Raw genomic sequence first — 23,154 nt, forward strand, 5'->3', positions numbered from 1 at the left:
GCCCCCCGATCCCCGACACAGCCCGCGAAGAGGCAATGTACACGGAGGCAATCTAAAAGCAGGTGAGGTGCAGAAAGCTTGCAATGCCTTCGATCCTGTCGGCAGTCCGAAAGCACGTTATGTACAGAAGAAAGCTTTCGGAGAGGGGCGTGGGAGGATCAATGCATCGACTGACGAAAAAGATGGCTTTCGTTTTCGAGTCATCTCAGGCGAATGCATAAGGGACCGTGTTTTTTTTTTTCATGTAATTTTTTCGCATACATTTTTCCTATGCGGTCAGTTCTTCAAAATGTATGGGTAAGTCTAACATGTTTACATCGATACAGGTGACCACCACGTTTTTTATAACCTGACGGAAACAAATCGTCAGACCACACATTGTCAGAATTATTTCGGGCTACAGAAAGCGGGATTGCGCGCCACACACCATATCATTATTGTTAGTCGTTACGCAAATGGCAAGCATGTCAAGTTAGTGATGCCATGACCTATCGGTCGTGTTGGGCATACGTACATTCGTGCCCCTCCATGCTAATTTTCGTGTATACCACGTGAACGAGACACGAATAATTTTTTTTTACATTTGGTACCGCGGCCACGCCGACTGACACATTTGGCTTCGCATGAAATGGCTTGAAACTGCAGAGCACCGTAGGTAGCCTTGTAAAACAAATCGAATGCACGAAATAAAAGATAGGATATGAAGGGTGCAAACGCATTAGCATGTATGAGCTAGTTAATACGTGCATTATGTGCTACGTTCCCCTGGTTATCTCCAGTTTATTCTTTCCTGCAGCAAGTTTACGTTCCACACGAAAGTAAGTTAAGCGCCTTTTCTCACGCTGAAGTGCGCGCAGGATGCGTTCCTCAAACAGCCGCGGAAGTGTGGACCAATGCGGTGACAAACCAGCTGAAAGAATATATACAAAATTCCCGTTTCACAAAACACAAACTAACAAACGCGTTTTCTGTGTGATGAGTCGCTGCTCTATTATGTTGCAGTGACGCAGTATTAAATATTGCCCAAATTTCCGCGATTTCAGCTAATAGCGGCCAAAACATCGCGCGCGTAGCAGACGCTCGCCGCTTTGACGCGGCTTCCGCCGCGGAGAAAGCCCACGGGTCCGGCACGGCAGCGCCGCGGCGCGGAAGTTCACCGCAAAAGGCCCTCGCTCCTCCCATGTATTCGCGCGGCGCTTTGGACACTCCCCCTATTCTAGGTCACTCTAGCTATGCCTACCGGTCCAACAGCATGGCATGGTGGACACGACGAACCAGCTACTGCGCAGTGTGACCCTTCGGCAGCGCTTCGTGTTACCTTCGACCAGTGGACGACCAGGCAGCGGCGACGGGGCCTTTGCGGCTGTGGACGGTCCCATGCTGTGACCAAGCGTCTGTTGTGCTGTGATCTTTGCGACGTCAAGGTGCACCTACCGTAAGACCTGCTATGTAGTGCGCGTCTCTGTGTTGTGGTGGACAATTAGTGTGACGCCTACGGAGACGGACTGCGGCCACTTCAGGGAGCAGGGCCACTGCAGCCCTTACGTGACTTTTTCGGGCGGCGGACGAGCTGATATAATCGGCAATACAAAGAACTGGCCTGCAAGGAACGCTCATCGGCGTACCTGCCATATGCTGTCCGCGTTCCACAGGAACGCGGGAAATCTCCTGGTGCGCTGCGAGGAACGCGCATCGGCGGGCCTGCGAGACGCAGTCGGCGTCTAGCGCGTGCACGGACTGCGATAAAAGGAGCGTGTCGGGAGTGCGCGGGGGACTCACTGGCCTTCGCTCGCCCTCTCGTCTCACTCTGGGTCCTTGTGATGTAAAGGCGCGTCTCTACGCCTTGGTTGTTAAACCTCCTGTAAATATGTAATTAAACAGATTTTCTTCTTCTACGTGTGAAGCGTCGCAAGAGTCGTCCTTCGCTGGAACCTGGGTGGCAGCCTTAACCCCTCCTCGGTCACATCAACATGAACTATCAATCACCTGCGAAGCATAGCCGTGTAACACGGCCCGTGGTAAATGGGTATGTGCGATGTACACGGCAGGATTTTCACGTTATTCATGTCATGATCAGACAGCCATATTCGTCAGGTCCTGTTACCCTTCCATGCTAATTTCTGTCTACGCCAAGTTAAGGAGGCGATCATGAGACCACCCAGACGTAGGCGGCTAGATAGATAGATAGATAGATAGATAGATAGATAGACAGATAGACAGATAGATAGATAGATAGATAGATAGATAGATAGATAGATAGATAGATAGATAGATAGATAGATAGATAGATAGATAGAGACGTTCAAAGTACCAAAGGTCCGCTAAGAAATGCTTCGCATTTAGTATTCCTAGATCGTTCCGACCACACAATTGAACACAATTGTATGTATATGAAAACGTGACCAATGTTTAGCGAGTAACTGTGCTGTCTTTTTTTATATACCTTATACTGGGCCATGATTTCTTCGTACTGTTTCGGTTAAACTGATTAATAGCATCTGGCGCAATTCAAATTGCCTCCAGGCATTTCGTATGCATCGAGAATTAAGTCGTCTCTTTATATGCTAGAATTGATTGAAAATTTATTTCAGTGAAGTTATACAGATATGAAGGAGAAAGTCCACGATGAGCAGTAAGGAGTATCGGCGCCTGAGCAATAAATTCCTGCGCGGAAACATCTTTGCCAACGCACGGTAACATGCTGCGCAACCCTGCACTTACTGCAATCGAACGATAAAAATAATAGCTTTGGGGCCAGTAATTATTATAGGTAAAACATCACTGCTTAATTGAAGCGCATAGGGTTCCCCGGTATCGAAGCTACGCGAAATCTTAAGCATTAGGTACGGAAACCTTTGCTTGCGAATGCCACTCAAAGAAGTGCTTCCAGACTCATCAACTATATTGAAAGCTGTTGATTGGAATGCGCTACTGAGGCACAAAAAAATTCGAGGAAAGCATACGAGCGAATACTACAAGCGGGACATTTCCTTGTGTATGCTTTCCTTGCGTGTGTGTTGCGTGTCTACGCAGCTCAGTGCAATGAATTTCCATGTGTAATTAACCAGTCCCAACCTCCGCTCTTCTCTACAGGAAGCCCGCGTTGGGTTTGGGTATTAGACGACGTGCGCACGAGATAGCAGCAGCAGCACTGACGCATAGCTTTTAGCTTGAATAAAAATCGAAGCACGGTGGCAGCACGCGTGCAATACCGATGCGAGTAAAAGCGTGCGATGATTACTTTCTCTTGCACTTTGCAGGCACTTCGTCATAATATAACTCCCACCTCAGTTGTAAAAAAATTATCGAGGACTTGCAGTGCAAACCTTCCCTGTTGTTTGGTAATCACCATAGCGGCGGTACACATATCGCCGCACTTGAGTAAAGAAAAAATTTGCAGTAAACGATTACTCATCCCGGAAGTGAAAATGACGTTCTGAAATTCCATCTCCATCATTCTTCAATTCTTGGTAGAGCATCTTACGAAGTAAGTAATCTCAAAACATATCTATTTACCTGTGTTCTGCATGTTGGTTAGAATTTGAGATTTTACTCATGGGAGGAGTAATGTATGGCATTATGAAGGAAAAGAGTGGCGAGTGAACTAGAACAGAGAGAGAAAGCACTTTAATAAAAAACAGAATTCTGCCGGCGTATACAAAGGCGCCTACATGCTACTCTGTATAAGGGAGGGGACTGAGGACAGAAAGGCCCTAGGAGGAGGAGTGAACTACTATTCTATACACCTGAATTAGCCCATATCTTTCCATAGCCTTTTTACAGTGAAAGTTGTTATGAGATCACAACAAGGGCCGTGTTTGGCGCCATAATTGTTCGCCGCCGCCGGTGTCCGTAACCACTATCGCGAATTCTGTAAGCAGGCGTCACAAAATGCGAATTGCGCAACGAGTAGGTTGTTCAATGCTTCCAACCCATTACAAAGGACTCTGCCATAATTCTTCATAATCATCATCAGTCACAGCATCAACAAAGTGCACATAATGACTTACAAGTGTTTAGCAGGTACCACGGTTCTCAGCAGAATGACGGAAAATTGCATAGTGGCTGCTTCCCTACATCACAGAAATTATGACGATTTATAGCGTTGTGTGTTCCTCGCAAGTGCACTTCCATTGGTCGCTAAGGAAGCCAAGAAGGCTCCCATGATCCATTTTCTCAAGGTCTCAATAAAGTTAATTCCCTCTATCTATCTCTTTCTCATGTTAGCGTATGTTATAAAGCGTGGTGGGAGAGTGAAATAACGAGCGGGCATCACACAATGCGAATTACGTAAAATAGTGGGTCATCTAAAGCTTCCAACCCATTACAAAAGGCTCAGTCATAATTATTCATCGTCATCAGCCGTCGCATCAAGAAAGTGCACATAATGCCTTACAGATGGTACCTAGTCTCTCCGCAGAATGATGAACAATGTCGTGGTGAATGCTTCCCAACTTCACAAAAATTATGATTTGTGGCGTAGTGGGTATGCTGCTCGTGTACTTGTATTAGTAGGCACAAGAGAGTTTATAACGGGCTTTAGAAATGCCGCTGTGCGAGCTTTCGCTGTGACTGTGCTGCGCTTTCCGTGCAGGCCTGGCCTTCTTTTTTCATTGCTTATATATTAACGACCGAAAATTACAGCATTCCACTGTGACGCTTTCAAGCAACGGCGATCCCAAATATAAGCTGCGTACTAGCCTTGACAGTTTACCCGGCAGACCCCTCCTGAAACCGAAAGTACTGCGTTCCTTGGCCTGTACTGTTGCTAAGAAAAAAGGTCGAGTCCTTATACCGGACATATCGTAAGTGAAGGCGACCCACAAAGAGTGAAGAAGACTCACGAACGAAAATATTTGTGAATACGGCGTCTTAACTCTGGACCGCTATCATGTGCATGATCACCAAAGCGCTAATGCGTCTTTTGAAGACAACAGTACCTTACAGCTGCTGAGGGAATTTTTACGACAATGAGAAGTCATCTGCGTGTGTGAAGCCTTTGCATAAAACTAATTTCGCATTCTTCCGTCTTACTTCTCTTGATCTTTACTTCCTCTTACCCGCTTCCCACGTGCAGGACAGTCAACCGAACGACATTGCTTAACCAACCTTCCTTTCCTGCTTTAAATTTATTTGTCCTTACAGACGACATATATTGGAGTGTATAGTAGCTGGTTAGTGCAGGCTATAGCTCAGGCTGACATCTCTGCCTTTCTAAATCTCGCTTTTTCTTGCTCTCTCTATAAGAGGCGTCTTCGAACCATGGAGAAAACACATTTACCTAGATGGGTGTGCAAGCGTACAAGGAATGAGAATGTAAAAAGGAAAAAAAAGACACGTCAATAGAAGTATATAACAGCTGAAAATTGCATCAATAACCTGCAAGTGGTCCATCTTTGTCCGCGTTTGATGCGTACACATCGTACTACACTTACGGTGTCGATCGAAAACTCCCGACCAAGTTTCAATTCCAGGAAAATATTTGTGCCACGTCCGTAGCCAGGGATATTGTTTTTTTTTTCGGGAAGGGGAGCACTTCCTGAAGGCCTTGACTATTTAAAAAAACACATATTTTCAATATTTCTTTTTTGGAAAACACCCTCCTCCATCAGAATTTCAGGGGAGGGGGGTCCTAGGGCTCTCCCCCCCGGCCCCCTGGCTACGGGCTTGATTTGTACAGTACAATGTCCGCACGACTGTAAAAACCAGAAGACAGGAACCACTCTGATCAATATCGCTACTGAATTGTCCATCGATTAAGGAGCGGCTAATTGAATGCTGGAACAGTGGAATGCGCGATAGAAGCGTCAGTCGATGAGCAACAACTGGGCGTGCGTTAATGCGACAACGGACACAACTCTGTTTGCGATAGTGGCGAAGGATGAAGACAGAATGAGGCCGAAGCGGTTGAGAGCCTCAAACGATGCGAAGAGTCGAACCGTAGTGTTCGCTTGAAGAAGTCATGCAAACACGAGCGAGACAGAGTAATAGAATACTGCGTTCTTTGACGGCGAAAGCAAACAACCCGCTCTCATCCAGAGGCCAAGAATTTGCCTTTTCGCTCGTCGCTGCTTTCATTCGTCCAGCTGCGGTGCTAGGCGATCGCGTGTCAATTGATTGGCGCTCGCCCACCAGAATCGAGGTCATCAAGTGTCTGCATGGCCAGACCGTTCATTGGGTCAGTGTTCTGTTCCCTCCTTTTCGAAGCCATCGACCTCCTTTCTTCGGACCGCCGGTGCTTGCTCTCTTGTTGAACGTCCAACTCTCCGGTTAAAGGAAGAAGGTGACGTGTTGAGGGACGCGTTCGAGCAAGAACGAGGGCAAGTGCAATCGATGCTTCATTCCACCGCCACTTTTTCATCATTCGTACCTGTCACGTTCAATGCTGGACGAAGGCCATGCCTATAGGGCCTCTTCAATTGCCCTGGTTTTGCGTGAACTGTCTTACTAAAGTTACCGCAAAACTTCTTAATATCATCGCACAGTCGTCACCTCCAGGGGCGTAGCGAGAAATGTTTTCCGGAGGGGGGGGGGGGGTTCAACGATACTTTATGCATGTTCGTGCGTGCGTTTGTATGTGTGCGTGTATATATACACAGGCAAAATTGAAAATTCTCGGGGGAGGGGGATTGAATCCCCCCTATCCCCCCCCTGGCTATGCCCCTGATCACCTCTGTCATCCCCCTCGCTATCCAATTCTGTTCAAGTTATTCAGGATTGTAACCTGCTCCTTGCGAGTTACAGGTTTCGAAAATAACTTTCGGCAGTGTTTGTATGAAGAAAGAGAATTTTGAGGGCTCGTTTCTTTTGTTAACACAGCCTTAACTAAAACCAGCAGTTAATGAAGGCAAGGAAGATATAGAGGACGTTAATTGTATTGTTTTAAGCGTATTATAGTAATTGCGATACAGATGTGAAGAAAGTAAATTAGACGAAAAGAGAACTTGCCGCCGGCAGGGAACGAACCTGCAACCTTCGGATCCCTGCCGAAGGCAAGTAGTCTTCTCGTCCGCATTACTTTCTTCACATTTCTATCGCATTTGCTATAATACGCTTAAAACAGTACAGTTAATGTTATTCCCATAGTAATTACTACTTCCGGAATTAACATAATCCCAGAGTCATTACTACAGCCGGAATTTCAGCACTGATTAAAAACCTGAAAATATCAACATGTGCAAGAGTTGACCATAATAATAGTAAATTTATTAAACAGACCATCACATTTTCTAGTACCATATTTAGCCACATCTTCAAACAATCATCAACGGGCGAAATACCATACGAATGGAAAATTGGTAAAACCATATCTGTATTCAAATCAGTCAACAAATATAACGTTAGTAATTACAGCCCCACATCTCTAACAAGTGTCCCGTGCAAATTTCTTGAACATGTCATTGCCGCTAACATCGTTCAGTGCCCAGAAGCTAACTTTTTTTTGATCAGAACAACATGGGTTGAGAAAAGGTTTTTACGTGACACTCAAGTCACGTAAAATCCTTTTGATTTGTTCATGCACATCGATCAGTATCTCGACATTAACTGCACATTCATCGATTTCTCTAAATCTTTTGATAGCGTTCCGCGCAGTCGTCTAATATGTAAACTGTCGTCACTTAATCTAGATTCCTTAACATTATCCTGGCTCAGAAACTTTCTTTCATTCCGTAAGCAGTATACTGTTACTAATTCTCTCTCATCTTCGGTAACTGATGGAACCTCCGGCGTCCCCTAGGGTAGCGTTTCGTTAGGGCTTGTTATCTTTAATTTATGTTAATGACCTACCTTCGCATATGACCACTAATATACGACTCTTCGCAAACGATTGCGTAATCTATCGCAAGATCCCTTCGTCATCAGAACATCTCGCTCTTCAAGAAGACCTAGATCTCATAAATAAATGGTGCTCAAGCTGGCAAATTGCACTTAATACCGATAAGTGTACACTAATGACCTTTACCAACAAGAAATCCTTTTTACTCTTTAATGATACTCTTAATTGTAGTCACGTAGCATGCACATCATCTTGAAATGCCTTGGCGTGCATCTTTCACCCAAACTATTATGGACCGCACATAGAGATAAAATTTAGCACAGGCATCCCGTACTCTTGGGTACCTTAAAGGAAACCTTCACGACGCTCCAACCTCGACCAAATCACTTGTATATCTAACGTTCGTTCGTCCTCAACTTGAATTTGCTTTATTAGATTGGTTACCTCACCAGGCCTATCTAACGTTGAACGCCTTTAAAAACGGGCCGCGCTCTTCATTGCTTGAAATTACAGCTGACATTCGGGTATCACTAACATTAAATCTTCACTGTCATTCCTTTGCTTAGATTCCCCCAGAAAGATCGCTTTGATCTGCTTATTTCTTAAAATAGCATCTGGTAGGAACGAAAGCACCGTATCTCTCTGGCAGACGACACGAGCTTCACGTCGTTTGCATATTCACCGTTCCTTCAAACGTATTTTCGGATGCAATAACGCATCGAACTCATCAGCCTTATCCGTAGCACTTGAAGTATGGAATGGTCTTCCCGATAATTTTGTCAACATTCATGACCCTATATTGTTTCGTCACGAAGTAACCACCATTTTTTCATGACTAGTTGCTTCTACCTTCCATTAAGTCGTTTACACGCTGTTCGCTAACTATTGTATAATTTGTTATACTTATGTGATGTACCCTTACAAATGAATATCTCTGCATTCTGTTTATTAGTTGCATGTCACTTTTCCTCTCACTAACATTTCTATAACGTTATTTTGTGGTCTTTATGGGACGTAGCATTTATAATCGCGTTTTAATGCTTCCACTTATGTAAACTTATAGATTGTATAATCCCCCCTCACACAATACACCTTGTGGAGCCTGTTGGGGCTTCGTGAATAAATAAAAATCACAGGGTCCCTTGCGCATTCTCCTAAGGCGACCCGAAGGCGAAAGCCACCTTCTTTTTGTTCTCAGTCGATGTACTAGGGAGCCCACATGAACGGCCGGTCATGTAGGCTCCCTAGATGTATTTATCCTGCTCCGCCACCCTCCGAAAGCGTTGTGCACCTACTTGATTTCGCATTGCCTCCAGAATCGGAGACACCTCACCTGGTTTTGCACTGCCTCCGTGATCGGCCCACCTTTGACCAAGCTACGATGTCGTGTGAGGACGGTGTAGCCTTATGCCACAGGAGCGAGGGAACGAGTCGGGTGAACCAGAATCCACGCCAGCATTGAACACGAGCCGTGGATTGACGTGCCGCTGCGAAGCGCCGTCTTTATTAGATGTGAAGCATCTTATAACGGAGTTCAATCCGGTGGTGGTGGTGGTGGTGGTGTGCGGCGTGACCACCCTTACTGCGCATGCGCAAACCTTCTCCACTTTCCCTCTCCACTCCCTCTCTCCCCTTTCCATCTCCACATCACCTCCCCCTTCCCTTTCCTCCTCTCATCTCCCTTCCCCACCCCTCTCCCCTCCTCCTCTCCCATCCCCTCCCCTTTCCCATTTCCCCTCCCCCTCTCTACTTCCCCTCTCCCCTTTCCCCCTCACCACTCCACTTCTGAAACGCGGGCTCTACATGCCGAAACACTGCTTCGCATCGCCTCATGGTCCCCTTTAGCGGGATATGGTGTGATTTTTTCTTCTCTTAAGCTCCCGCGCTCTCCTGTTTTGTTCGCCGCCCAAAGGAGGATGCTACAACGGCATTATGTGGCGTTACGTCAAATGACGTCAAGCCAGGTTTCGTGACGTCATGATGACATAACAAATTTTGCGATATGTAAAGTCATGATAACGTCATACGGTGACGTCATCATGACGTTACATGACGTTACGTTACAATAAATAAACGCCTCCTATACCTTCCTTGGCTTCATTATCTGCTGTTCTTCATTGCGGTGGTCTTATACCTTGTGTCGGAATGGATGGGTTACATTTCCTGGTTCCGGCAACCATAACTTGGACAAGCTTGATTTTTTGATGTTCCTCGGTGAATTTTGAAATACTAAAGATGCTGTGGACGTCTGCAGTGCGCAACGTTAAGTTAAAAATATGACTGAATAATTACCGTGAATGTTTTGGCAACTTGGTACTTCACTGCACAAGAAAACTTACATAGGCTCAACAGGCTCAACGTTGGTGTCGTTAGTTGCGGCACACGTTTTATGTTCTCCCGTTAGGTTGCCCTAACGGTTAAGTCTCGCATTCAAGGGGGCTGTGGAGTCACGATCATCAGGTAAAGGACAGAGGTGCCATTTTTGAGGTACACAAGCCAACCGGAGTAGGAGTATACGCGGTCGAAGGGTTCTCCATAAAGGGTAACGCGACGGGGGAGGAAGCACATTAGTTTGCAGCAACGAGATAAAGACGCGTCCGGAAGGATATTGGTCTCTGTGCACGAATAACTCAGGAACCTGCGCGCGGTGTAGTGAGAACATTACCGTGACGTTAAAAACGTCGCGACGCCCCATTTTGCTGCTCCAACATGTGGTTTCAGCAACGTCAGTGCAAACCATCTATACAGGCCGTTTCATACATCGTTAGCAACACTATGCAAGCTAGGGAGACTTTTTGCAGAAGATGCGCTCGCACCATGAAATAGTTCAATGATTTGACCGCCCATAATGTGAAATTTTTCTGCGCTTTTGCATTGACTAATGAATGAAGATGCTTTTTGTCTCAGAAATAAACAAGCCCCGTTATTTATACAGTTGTCAATCGGTTGTTCTGGATCGCGTAGCATATTTTTTTTTTGTTTTCGTATCGTGACCTCCGCGATCAGTTCCGGTAGCGCGGAGCCGGAGGCAATCTCGGAGGCTACGTGTGCGGTAGAGTGTAGAATTGGGCCTGTCATTATACCATAATTACAGTTCCTAGCAGCGCAAAATTTGAGAGGGAATAAAAGAAAGGGAACAGAGCGCCAAAGCTCTCTGTCACCTCTCTTTCGTGTTCTAAGAGCTTACAAGGTTCACTGGTGAGGGATATCGGTAGGTAATTCATTATCAATAACCTTATACATGACACAGTCCCGTGCGAACGTCCTCAATGTTGACGTAGTGCCTTTAGTAATATTATTGACATGTAGTAAAGAAAGAAGATGCCCAAAAAGAGAGCCTTGAGGCCCTCGAGAGGTCACCGCAGCAAGATCCGAGGAGATGCCGTTGAGAACCACAGATTGTTGTCTACGTGCAAGGTATTTAGTTATCGATGCAATTACATTTCCGTTTACTTTATAGACATGTAATTTACTGATGAGTAGGTCGCGATTTACAACGTCGAACGCCTTCCGAAAATCGAGAAAGATGCACTCAACTACCTGCCTGTTGTCTATTCCTAGAGATAGATTGTGTGTCAATTCAACAAGCTGTGCAGAGCAAGAAAGGCCTTTGTCGATATCCGTGTTGATTTGAATTTAATAAATTATGCTTAACAATATGTGACATAACGCTATTATATATAACGTGTTCTATTACATTACGTGTAATGCTTGTCAACGACGCTAGTTTGTAGTTTCCACACACTTTCTAGGCCCACTCTTGTAATGACGAAGCCTAAGCGCGAGACGCGCGGACTTGCACATTTTGCTGATCGAAATTTATGCATAGCTTCCACAGCGTTGCATCCGATGTATGAAACGGACTATATTCTTTTTCATGCGTGCCTACATAGATGATAACGCACATTTGCTAACGATGTGATATTGTACCTCTGTTCTTCTTCCCATGAAGGTTCATTGCTGGAACGAAGTGCACGGATGCCAATTCGAGGACATTGTGGAAGATATGCTTGGACATTACGAGAAGGAGTGCACATTCCACACAGTGGAATGTTTGCGATGCGGCGAAGGAATCCCACACAGGGACCTGTCAGCGCACTACGTGTCCGGGTGTGGCGCGGGTGTCGCTGCAGCACGCACTCAAAGCACATCATTGGAACCAACATCGACGATACTTCAAAACATTAACGCTGCTCTGGAAGAACTGAAGGCGACGTTGCAGAACGCCAACAATGACCAGCTGCTGCCTAGGTTCAGAGTGAAGTAAATGCACTGACTGAGAAAGTCAGGATCCAGGGAACCAGGTTGGCCGAGATCGCACGCGAGGTCGAAGCATCCGTGAAGACAGAAATCCTTCAAGCCGCGGCGACGGTGTCGGTACGTCCGTGGCCTCGTCGAAACTCGGCCGAGGAACGAGCCGGCACGTCTTCGTCACCGGTGGGTATGTTCATTCTTCGTAAGCTGGAACACTTCGCCGGTCTGTCACTCTGCGCCCTGGAACAGATGCGATAGCGTTCCTCGCAGCACGATCCTCGTCGCGTAGTTAACCGTGGCACGAATGAGAACTACAAACGCTGTTCGTGCGTAAGCAGGGCGCTGTGGACGACGCGTACGTGGATGAAAGGACGCGGGAGCGAGTGGTACGTCGTGATTCTAGAAAACTGCGAAGGCATTCAATGGATGGAGCTGCGTACGCGAAGCTTGCTCACATTACAATTTTGCACGCCAGGGACGCATACTTTGCGGTTGAATTCCGGAAAGATTCGGTTTTTCTGGCACGTGCAGGTGATTTTTGCGTCATGTCTCCGGGCTCGCGCTGTTCTGCGCCTTCTTTCAAGGTGGAGGTGTGCAACCGGGAACGAGGGCGCATGTATCCAATGACTTCCCATGACTTGCCTTGTAACTTCAAGCAAGTAGGAGAGTCGTGGCTGCATATTTATCATAGATTGCAAAACCTTTAGAAGCTATCATTTCCTTCTGGACGGAATTATGAAGTTCGAGATCAAGCTTTCGCACAAAGACAGCGCGCAGTCGGGAGACTAGAGCGCACCGAGTTGAGGTTCACCTGTCGCTTGTTTCATAATGCTTTTCTTGTAGTAAGTATGTTCATGTGCGACAGAGTGCTATTCGCCCTACTGTCTGAGCAATCGTTATGCTATTCAGTTCTTGTGTGGCTTCAAGAAGTCCCGCCTGCCTTTTGTGATATTGAAGCTTCGTGCTAAATACGATCGAGCCAAAGCGAGGAGACAGAGTGTTCATGCATTTGCTTAAAGAGGCCCTGGAACACTTTTCCAAGTAATCATCAAACAGATTTCTTAAAGGAGTTTACTGTCTCACGAATCGACTGCCGCAAAAAGTTTTAGAATCCATCAAGCACGAGGGGAATTACAGGGATTTGTCTCACGTTTTAAGCGCTCTCTCCCTCCTTTCGTAAAAGCGAGCGCGCTCAAAGGTACGCAGGGGGAGAGGTGGGGGTGACAAGAAAGTAAAAACTTTGTACGTTCGTTAGCGGGCGCAATGACTGGGCATTTTTCTTTTTTTTTTCCTTCGAAGCAGCGGCTTACTTTCAGCGTTATCGCAAGCCGGCGCACGGGCACGTGGCGGCACCCCGCGGCGGCCGCGGTAACTCTGCAGCGCACGATGCTCAAATCAGCCAACCTTGGGCTTATGTCGCGGTCATTCAGGTTCATGGCTTCATTTGTCGAGAAAAGCGCGAGCGATTTCTAGGTAACTTTGACAATTAATTGTAAATTCCAGGCCGCGTGCAGCGCTATCAAGTTTGGCTCACAAGTTTTCAGGGGCCTCGACTAGAGCACTGCACGGGCTGTGTTTCTCGGCCCGGGCCCGGAACTCGTTCAAAATTACCGGCCCGACTCCGGCCTGGTGACTCAAAGGCCTTGTCCAGCCGTTGAGTCACCGGGCTGGCCCTGTCGCTTTGAGCCTGTAGCTTTGAGCCGATAGGGCCGGATTGCGAATAGCAGTCCGGCCCTATCGGGCCCGACTGCAATTCGGGCCCAACAGGGGCCCGAGCCAATCATTGATGTGGCGTTGCCCGAACATAGAAGCCACAGCAAGGTGTTTAAAGTGGCAGATATCTAAGCTTTGCATGCGCATGCTTCCCTAGCATATATACTTTAACTTAAGGTAATTTCTTGTAAAAAGGGGCTCACGGTGGAAGCAGTTGAGCGGACATACTGGGTACGATAAACGGCTGTTCGGCAGTGGTATACTGTACCTATTTTCTGTGTCAGTGCAATGGGGATCATCAAAAGCGTTTTGTAGCAGATATCGTGGCAAGGAAAGTGATTTGCAGCACGAGTTCGGTTTCGATAGGAAGGAAGGAAAGAAACAAACAGAAAGGGAGCAGGCAGGGAGGTTAGCTAGAAAGAACTTGCGGTTGGCTACCCTACTATGGGGACTTTCGATAGGGAGCGCAATAAAAACAGACGAAACAGTGAACAGAACGCTGTCTTCACTTCGTTTTTATTGCCTTCTCATTTGGAATTTAATGCATGCTTTAAAGACAAAGCCAATCAAATAGCACCTGTCCTCCGCATAGTAGCACCTTGCCATAGCAAGAGAAATAGAGGAAAAAAGCCAAATTTATTACGCTTGTTGTAAATACACTTACCTAGATGAAAATAATAACGAATCGCGTGCGCCATGTGTGCTTTTAGAAATATATATTTCCCATTGAATTCTTTTCATATATCACACCACTGCTAGTATACGGTCTATAAGTTTTTCGTGGCATAGCTTATTGTTTTTAACTGAGAAGCACATGAAAGAAAATTCCAGCTAGTTAAACACCGCCTGAACCTTCGGACAGCGAAGCTGTCACCAGGCATACTTGTCTCCCAAATTTCGACAAAATCTTTAGGATTTTATATCCGCCCTAGCTGGCTCGTGATGAGCGTCTATCTTCGTAAGCTCGTATAGCACGGGCGCTGCGCTTTTATTGCGATAGCAATTATATGGACAGTCTCGGCTGGATTTTGCCGTCGCCGTCATTCACCGTATATGTATAAGTATGTATATATGTATATCAAAGTCCCAAAGGAAAAGAATTCAGAAAAATGCTTCCGAAGCGCAGAATCGAACCAGCGACCTATCGTTCCGCAGCGTGTGGCGCTAACCACTACGCCAGAAAGCGCAGATCCTTCAGGTAGCTAACGGCGAGCGTTATATACACACCCTTTACCGATGGCAGGACTCAGAGACGGCAGGCGCTTATAAGCGTTTCTTCATTACCAGCGAGATGGCGCGAGGACCGCGTTGGCGAGCTCGCTCGCTTCTTCTTATATTTGCGCAGGGAGAACCTTGCCCTTCCGCTGTCTGCTCGCGCGGTTTTCTCGTGGTGAAGGGAAGAGGGATGTTTCAAGCTTTCACCGTGATGTCCACGCTCATGTTACAGAGCGTACGAAAGTCACTCGAGCTTAAGGGACGCCGCCAAACGAACAAACAGAATGATGAGCGCGAACTATCAAGTGTTGCAGCTCGACACTTGAAGCACTCTAGTTTCCTTCGCTGCTTCGGCCGCCTTTGCAACAGGAGCGCTGTTCAAACTGAGAGTATCCATTGGCGAGCCTCACTTCGTATAGCATTAGTTTCTTGCTATTTAGGAGAGTCTTCGATGCCTCGTGAAACGCGAAAAGTGACCGTTGGCGTCGGCGGCGTCAACTCTAGTGTTGCAAAAATAACCATCACGTGATGGACATCGCCATATGACGTCATCATTACGTCACATATCGCCAGAATTTGTGACGGTACTATGACGTCACCAATGGACATCGTCGCTTAGTCAAAGGTACGCCGATCCTGGAAGCACTGCAAAACCAGATAAAGTGCAGAAAACATCCAATGCCTCCGATCCTGGAGGCAGTCCAAAACTACGTTAGGTGCAGAAAACTTTCGTGGGGGGACGGGGTTAGATCAGTACATCCATTGCAAAAAAAAAAATAAGAAGATGACTTTCGCCTTCTAGTCGACTTAGGGGAATGCATACGGCAACCTTTGAGGAATTTTTTTTAGAGCGCAGCTCTTAGGCTGCCGTACCTGCGTTGAGCGGCGTCGCCGTTGGCTGGCGTGGACCGCGTAACCGATAGAGCGGACGAGGACGAAAGAGAGCGAACGCGGAGTCTGTCGACATCACTAGCCACTGGCCTCTAACCTCGTTTTCTTCCTCCGTCATGCGCCCTGTCCCCTCGGTCGGAGCTCGTGTGTATGAAGGTCTGGCACGTGCACTGCGGCTGGCTTCGCTTGTCATAATGGGGCTGTCGGCGTTTCCCTTGGTTCGCGACGCCTGCAATGCACAGAGTGGTGTGCGTAGCAATCGAGCGCTGGCACTTTCTGTGGCGATATGTAACGAATGTTACACTGCTACAACTGCGGATAGCCGAAACTTCAAACGCAGTTGGCATTGCCCCAACACGAAGCTGCGCTCAGAATTCGCATTAGGCAGTATCGTAATCGTCGGTGATTTTCTTTTTTTGGCTGTGAAACATTGCCCGCGAGAGCCACACAAAAGGTGAAGTCAACAACTATACATAAGCAACGCACGACTGCAGAACAAACAAAGAATGTTTTTCCCAGGCAGGCAAAGCGTCAAGTAAAATGGCACTTGTGAAGCTGACCCGGCGGATGTCGCGGGGCATATTCTACAAGCGGTACTGTGCTCGAAAGTTTCAATAGTATTGCCTTTGTAACAAACCATCTTAATTGCACAAAATATTTCTTTTATCGCGATATCGCCTTAAGCACTTTGAAGGCTTCTCTCTTTTTGGTTGTTTACAAAAGAGGTCTCGCGCCATGTATTTTGGGCGCACTTCTTTTTGGGAAAACCATTTGGTTTGCTATCCTGTTTTAGAGATATTGGGCGAGGAGGAGTTAGTACGTCATCTAGGACCCTGTAAGGTTGTTTCAATTGGGCGAATCCGGTGTTTGATAAACCCGTTCGCCCTTGTAGCGCATTCTGAATCCATGTCGTGGTAAGAACCTCTTTCAGAGCGAGAAGAGTGCTCTTCAGCGAAGCTCTTCAAGCACGCCGTAAAGTGTTGGCCCTGCCGCAAAGCTATCATCATCATGAACGGGTATGTGCTAGGGAATTTGGTCAAATCCTACTACTCACCGCTACGGCTAGGCCTGTAATAACTCTGATCGGTAAGAGAACGATTACAGAGAGAGAGACAGCAAGAAAGAGAGAGAAACGGACAGAGAGACGGAAAGACAGGTGTAATGAAAGAGAAAGAAAATTCTTGCCGAAAAAAAAAAAATGCTTCACCAGGCGGAATTCGAACCCGCGTATCATCGATCTGAAGGCGAGCATCCTAACCACTCGGCTATCCAGGCACGCTAGCATAGCATAGCATAACCTTGTAAAGTATAGTGTAGCAAGGGGTCGGGAAAATGAAGTGAGCGTGAGGAGGAACAGGGAGGAAAGGAGGGGAGGGGAGAGAGTAAAGCGTTGCGTAGCACGGAAAGAATGAGAAAGAGAGAAATAGAGAGAAAGAAATGCTTAAGGAAACAGAAAGAGGTGGTTTATCCCTCTGTCATAGGAATAGGAATAACACGAAAGTAAAGCGTGCCCTTTCAGAAGTAACTAAATCTTTACTGTACGTTGATATAAGAGAGTTTGCACAATGTATGTTGATGTCTCGCAGCTATAGCACCGTTTAACGCGGATGCACCCACTTTGATGATTGGTGGTACATCTCCAACCCGACAACTAACGTCCATGCTAAATGATTAAAACAATCCCTTGTGGTAGCTGTAGCAGTTAACGGTGAAAGCGTAATCAGAGAAACGAGGTGCGATAGGCAGAAGAGCATCGCATATTGGACGCAGAACTTGGTCGCCATCCCGCGGCATGTCAAAATGTGATTGAACAACACGGCCGGACTATAGGAAAACGCAAAGCGCGTTGTGCCGCCCCGGTAGCCCGGCCGCGATTTTTCTCGTGGCGAGCGCGTGAGCGGAGAACGCGGCGTCACAGCCAGTTGAGGCAGGCGCGCGTCGCAGAGCTATTTTTGGTTTGGATTAGCGTGATGGTATGAGCGAGGCCGACGCTTTTACGACGCTTGGCTAAGGTCGCCACCTCGCGGTGTTCTAAGGCATTGAAAAAATTGAACTTCTATGGAAAACGCGCCGAATTAGATGGACGTGTAACGCGTTGCACGTGCTAATCGCGGAGGCCACAGTAATGACGAATTACTTTACTTTACCGCTCCCAGAGAGCAACACCTCCCCGCCGACCGTGAGAGTGGTAGATATAAAAGGCGCGTTTGTAAAGCCTTTGGAGTCTGTGACCGTGGCGCAGTGGATAGCGTGCCTGGCAGCTGTTGTTGCGGACCGAGCGGTCGTGGGTTTGATGCCCGTTGACGGAACCTTTCTTTGCCATCTGATAGGGTAAATTTTTTCGACGTCATTTCCGTGACGGAAATACGCCACTGAAGTCTTGGTGGACCGCGGCATAAAACACTTTCGTGTTAAAAAAGATAAAAAGAAAGAGAAACGGCAAAATTCTTGCCGAAAAAAAACTCTTCACGAAAAATTCTTCTTCACGCCTACGGACGGAGACATCGCGCGCAACCACTGCTCTATAGGGCATATAGGCTGTCTGCGGCCGGTCGTGCCCAGAGAGTCATGGGGCGTCCTTAGAAAGTGCGTACTCCCAAGGAGGAAGCCGAGCATAAGCGGCGACGGGTCCGTGCTTCGCTGTGCCAAGCTTTGCGCGACTTAGTGCAAACATTAAATTCTTCTTCTTTTTTATTTCTTCCTCCAGCGGAGAACGTTACGAAAGTATGCTCACCTTTGCTTGAAGACCTAAAGAATACCAAGTACAATCTTGAAGAACAAAATATAACGACAAAACTTCTTCAATGCTGTTTGCGGTTCATTTGGGTATCGTGATGAGAATACACTGCATTCTTGTTTTGTTGATGCACATCTGCAAAGAACTTGTATCTACAAATGATAACCGAAGATTTCGAGTTACTTTAGTAAACACTGTTCAAGCAGATGAGCTTAGTGCTTTGTAGTTGTAACCTGCTTTTCTTGCTTATGTGCATATATTAAATGAGAAGCATTTCTTAGCGAACCTTTGGCAATTTGAGCGTTTCTATCTATCTGTCTATCTATCTATCTAGCCTCCTACGTCTGGGTGCTCTCATGATCGCCTCGTTAAGTTGGTGTAGACCAAAATTGGCATGGTAGGGTAAGAAGATTTGACAAATATGGCATAAATGACATGTTATTCATGTCATGAAGTTATGACATGAATAACATGACAATCTTGTCGCGTACGTCGTCAAACCCGTTCGTCACGACACGTGTGGCACATCTCGAATGAATAAACCGCGCGAAAGAACGAGGACGAACAGAAGAAACAACAGACCAGCGCTGTGGTCTGTTGTTTCTTCTGTTCGTCCTCGTTCTTTCGCGCGGTTTATTCATTCGAGATGGAATCACACCAACTTGCCCAGTTAAACGTTCTAGTGTGGCACATACCCGTTTACCACGGGCCTCGGTGTACGCGTATGCGCCACAGGTGATTGACAGCTTATAGCTACCCAGGAAAAGCTGAGAACAGGCATTGGTAATTTAAATACGAGAGCGTTAAGAAAAAGCGACATCGGCAGCGTTGACCCGACGAATGGAAAGAATAAAAACTAGGATCCCTGAAGGAATCGAACCCAAGCATTCTGCGTGGCAATCAGGCATTCTACCACAGAGCCACGCCAGATCTATAAACTGGTTTGGAAGAACAGCTTATGCAGGCGTAATGTCGGTTTAATATTGCATTTTTACTCCTATGATTCACGAAGCTATATTGAAGCATTGATCGACCCCCGGAGGAAAGCCTGAACGAATGTTACGTATGATATTCGCACGATCGCACCGTAAAGTGCCTAAGTTTCGATAAGACTGACGTATGTACCCTAACGTGAGGGCTGATGTTACGTCGCACCATAAGTTACTCTTTAAACGCCAGTGTTATCAACACCTGGTAACACCACGATGTGCGCACAGCTACTACGCTTACAAATATACGTCGATCGACCTCGTAACGCTTAGCTCAAAGCCATGAAATACAGCATAGAAGTACTCGCTGACTGGTTCGCATGAAACCGATTCCCACAACGCGTGGGATCTGCAATTTTTTTATTAATCACGTATTTACTGTACTGCAGTGCACGCAAAATTTGTATAATAAGAGGTTCGCGAACTTATTTTTTAACTCATTTAATTTTTGTGTATGTTTGTCTGCTGTAATCCTCCCGCCCTCTAATGTACTTGCACCGACAGTAGAGTAATCTATAATTATGATACTTCTCATGTTCGCGACTCTCACACAAACTTTCCACAACACTTCCACTGGTATGAGTTGTACTAAATGGAATTACAAATGCATAGCGACATCAGCGAAGTAGCGTGTCAACGCACCGTACCTCATTTTTATTATGTAGAAAACACGGAATATTGTGAACGTAACTTAATATAAAGGTCACACAATGAAACGTGAACATAGTGTCTGGGAACACCTACAAACTTCCTCGGCGCACAAAAAAAAGAAAGAAAAATTCACGTCGTCACTCTGCTTTGTACAACCGGCGGGCCGTTGAACAATGGTTGAATTATGCCAAAACTAAAGAAAACATGTCCAAACTGCGCTATAAAATGTCCAGCAGACTGGCGAGAGGCTCGCTTCACGAAGGGTATAACCCCACGGGGGCCATGGCTTCACCATCGTTCTTTGCGCGAAAGAAGATACCGGGAGCGAAGCGTATGTAATTTATGGTCTTGGAAATAGAGCGCTTTTTACGCGTTAACTGGAACGTGAACAAGGGCTACTCGGACAAGCCCACGCGCTTCGCTTATCAGAGACTTGAAAGGTTAGAAGAGCTTAGATGACATGAGGAAGCTGAACGCCGCCTTTCAACTTGCGCACTCATGAATATATGTAAGATAACAATCATTAAGTCTTCAAGTTGTGTCGCGGACATTGTTCTAGATAATAAATCTTGATTACTCCGTCGTCGCCTACTTTCGTCTGCTGGCCCCTTTATACCTTCTCATCTTTCCCGCAGAGCGGCGACTTAAAAAAAAAATAAGAAAAAGAAACACCGTATCATTTATTACCACAAGTACTATGGAGCATAGAGTTTCCCAAAATTAACTAGAGGGAACTCTGGCGCTGCGATCGTTCAACCACCATGGGAATGATGGGTAGTACACGGATTTGCCTAGTCTTTGTACTTGCGGGCTTCGAACGCACTTGTGGCTTTGTTTATTGCTGTGTTTTGGTTTTCTTTCAGATAAAAGAATGGATCGTTGTGAACTTCGTGACCAGATTTGAATTGGTGAGCCTAAAATGTGAAGTGGTGAAGTGGAACTGTTGAACGTTTGCTGAACTTCATCTTGCGACAAAGCGGATGCAGGCGACGCCCAGCCAAACGGAGCCGAAAGTACGAAGTTTAGGACAAATCCGTGTACTACCCATCATTCCCATGCTGGCTGAAGCGCCATGCGTTGCAGCTCCCATAGACACTAGTGCCAGAGTTCCCTCTAGCAAGTATTGTAGGAAACTGTATGCTATGGAGGACATGACGAAAGAATAATTCATTGGCTACAAGAATTTCAATAAAGAAAAGGTGATGCTCGAAGGGGGGTGGGTGGTCGATATATTTCTTTTGCTTGGAGTTGAGTGGCACACTACTTTGAAAAGAAATAATTATAGCTGAAAGCAGGAATGACTAACAGTTTCGCCATTTCTTGTTCACTAACAAGACAAGGCATGCGTTGTAGTATCACTAGTGAAGGACCCGAACGATACCATTTTGCTTCAAATGTTGAACAACAACAGATACAGCGATAAGGCAGAAAAGCCTTCTATGACATTTAAGGAGGTGCGTAGGTAAGTGGGCTGAGGTGGGAATGGACAGAGGGCAGCTAAGTCAAAGATGTATTTTAGGCTAATTGGTTTGACTTGAATATATATTACCAGCGGAACTAAAACAGGGACAGACGAAAGATGCACACAGGACGACCGCTACACTTAATATTTCCGACACATGACCATAGGTCAGCGAGAAATGTGGAGCTCACTCAGACTCACTCATAAAATATATTTTGACTTTAGGACTCACTCGGACTCAGACTCACCAAAATTTTCCTCATTTGGACTCAATCGGACTGAGACTCACTGAAAGTTTTCTCAACCTGACTTACTCGGACTCAAAGTCAGCAAAATATTGCTCGCTGGAACACACTCCGAGTCAGACTCACGGCTCGATCTGAGTCTGAGTGAGTCTGAGTGATTTGGCTCTTGAGTCCAGTAGTGTATAATTAACTTTTCTACCATAGTGTCAATGCTCTTTAACATCAATATCCCATATAATTGGTGCTCTACTTGGTGCGCTTTGATCTCACACCTTCAAGCACGAGTTATCAAGCTTACAATATAGTAATATCATTTTTATCGAAAAAGATGACTCACACAAGATAGTTTTATCAAGAACGTCCCGTGAAAGACCTTGCCAGAGGGAGGTCAACCCCCTACGGTTTAAACTACGGTTTGAAGGAACTGAGGTTTCTCGTAACTGAGATTAGCGTGCCCGTGTAACCACGGTATAAGAGAGCAATTGGTTCACTTTTGTAAGCGGTGTGGGTTCGGTCCAAGCATGACATGGAACTCGGCTGTTGGGAGGAGGTCGTGACCAGATCAGACGAGAGATCTGTGACGTTACGCACTTATATAAGGAGGCAGACAGATGCATAAGTGTACTTTCAGTTGTCCTCACAAAAAAAAAAAGGATTAGCTTCTTGATTAAAACAGATACTCCGACTTGACACAACAAAATATAACAAAAAACTACACAGACGTTTCGCCACCTATGCGGGTGGCATCTTCATTATGAACTGGCACCGAATGAGCGAAGGTAACCCCGTCTATTTGTAGTCTCGTATGTCTCTGTACACATCCGGTAGGGGGCCACGGTTGCGTGCGCGACGCGTAGCTTGGCACGCGTATCTGTTGAAGGGATAATGACGGTACAATCAGTCTAGATGTGTTTTTTTACCAGCAGGGCTCTTTAATGCGGCAGTTAGTCCGTAAGCTGCGAAAAGACATTATCCTCATCATAAACCGGCTCGAACTATCTTAGTCCTCTTCTTGATCGTCGTCTTCATCTTCTGCATCGCTCGAAGAACACGTAGGCCGATTCCTCCGGCGCGGGATGCGATAACACTGATAGGTGAGACAACGAGTTCAGAGAGATGGAGAAACAGAGAGACATAGAGAAAATGAGAGATAGAAAGAAAGAGAGATAAAGACAGAGAAAAGAACTTGGAAGACGCTTGAACTTAGCCTTCAAGAGCAA

The sequence above is a fragment of the Rhipicephalus sanguineus genome, chromosome 11, assembly GCF_013339695.2.
Source record: "Rhipicephalus sanguineus isolate Rsan-2018 chromosome 11, BIME_Rsan_1.4, whole genome shotgun sequence".
NCBI lineage: Eukaryota > Metazoa > Arthropoda > Arachnida > Ixodida > Ixodidae > Rhipicephalus > Rhipicephalus sanguineus.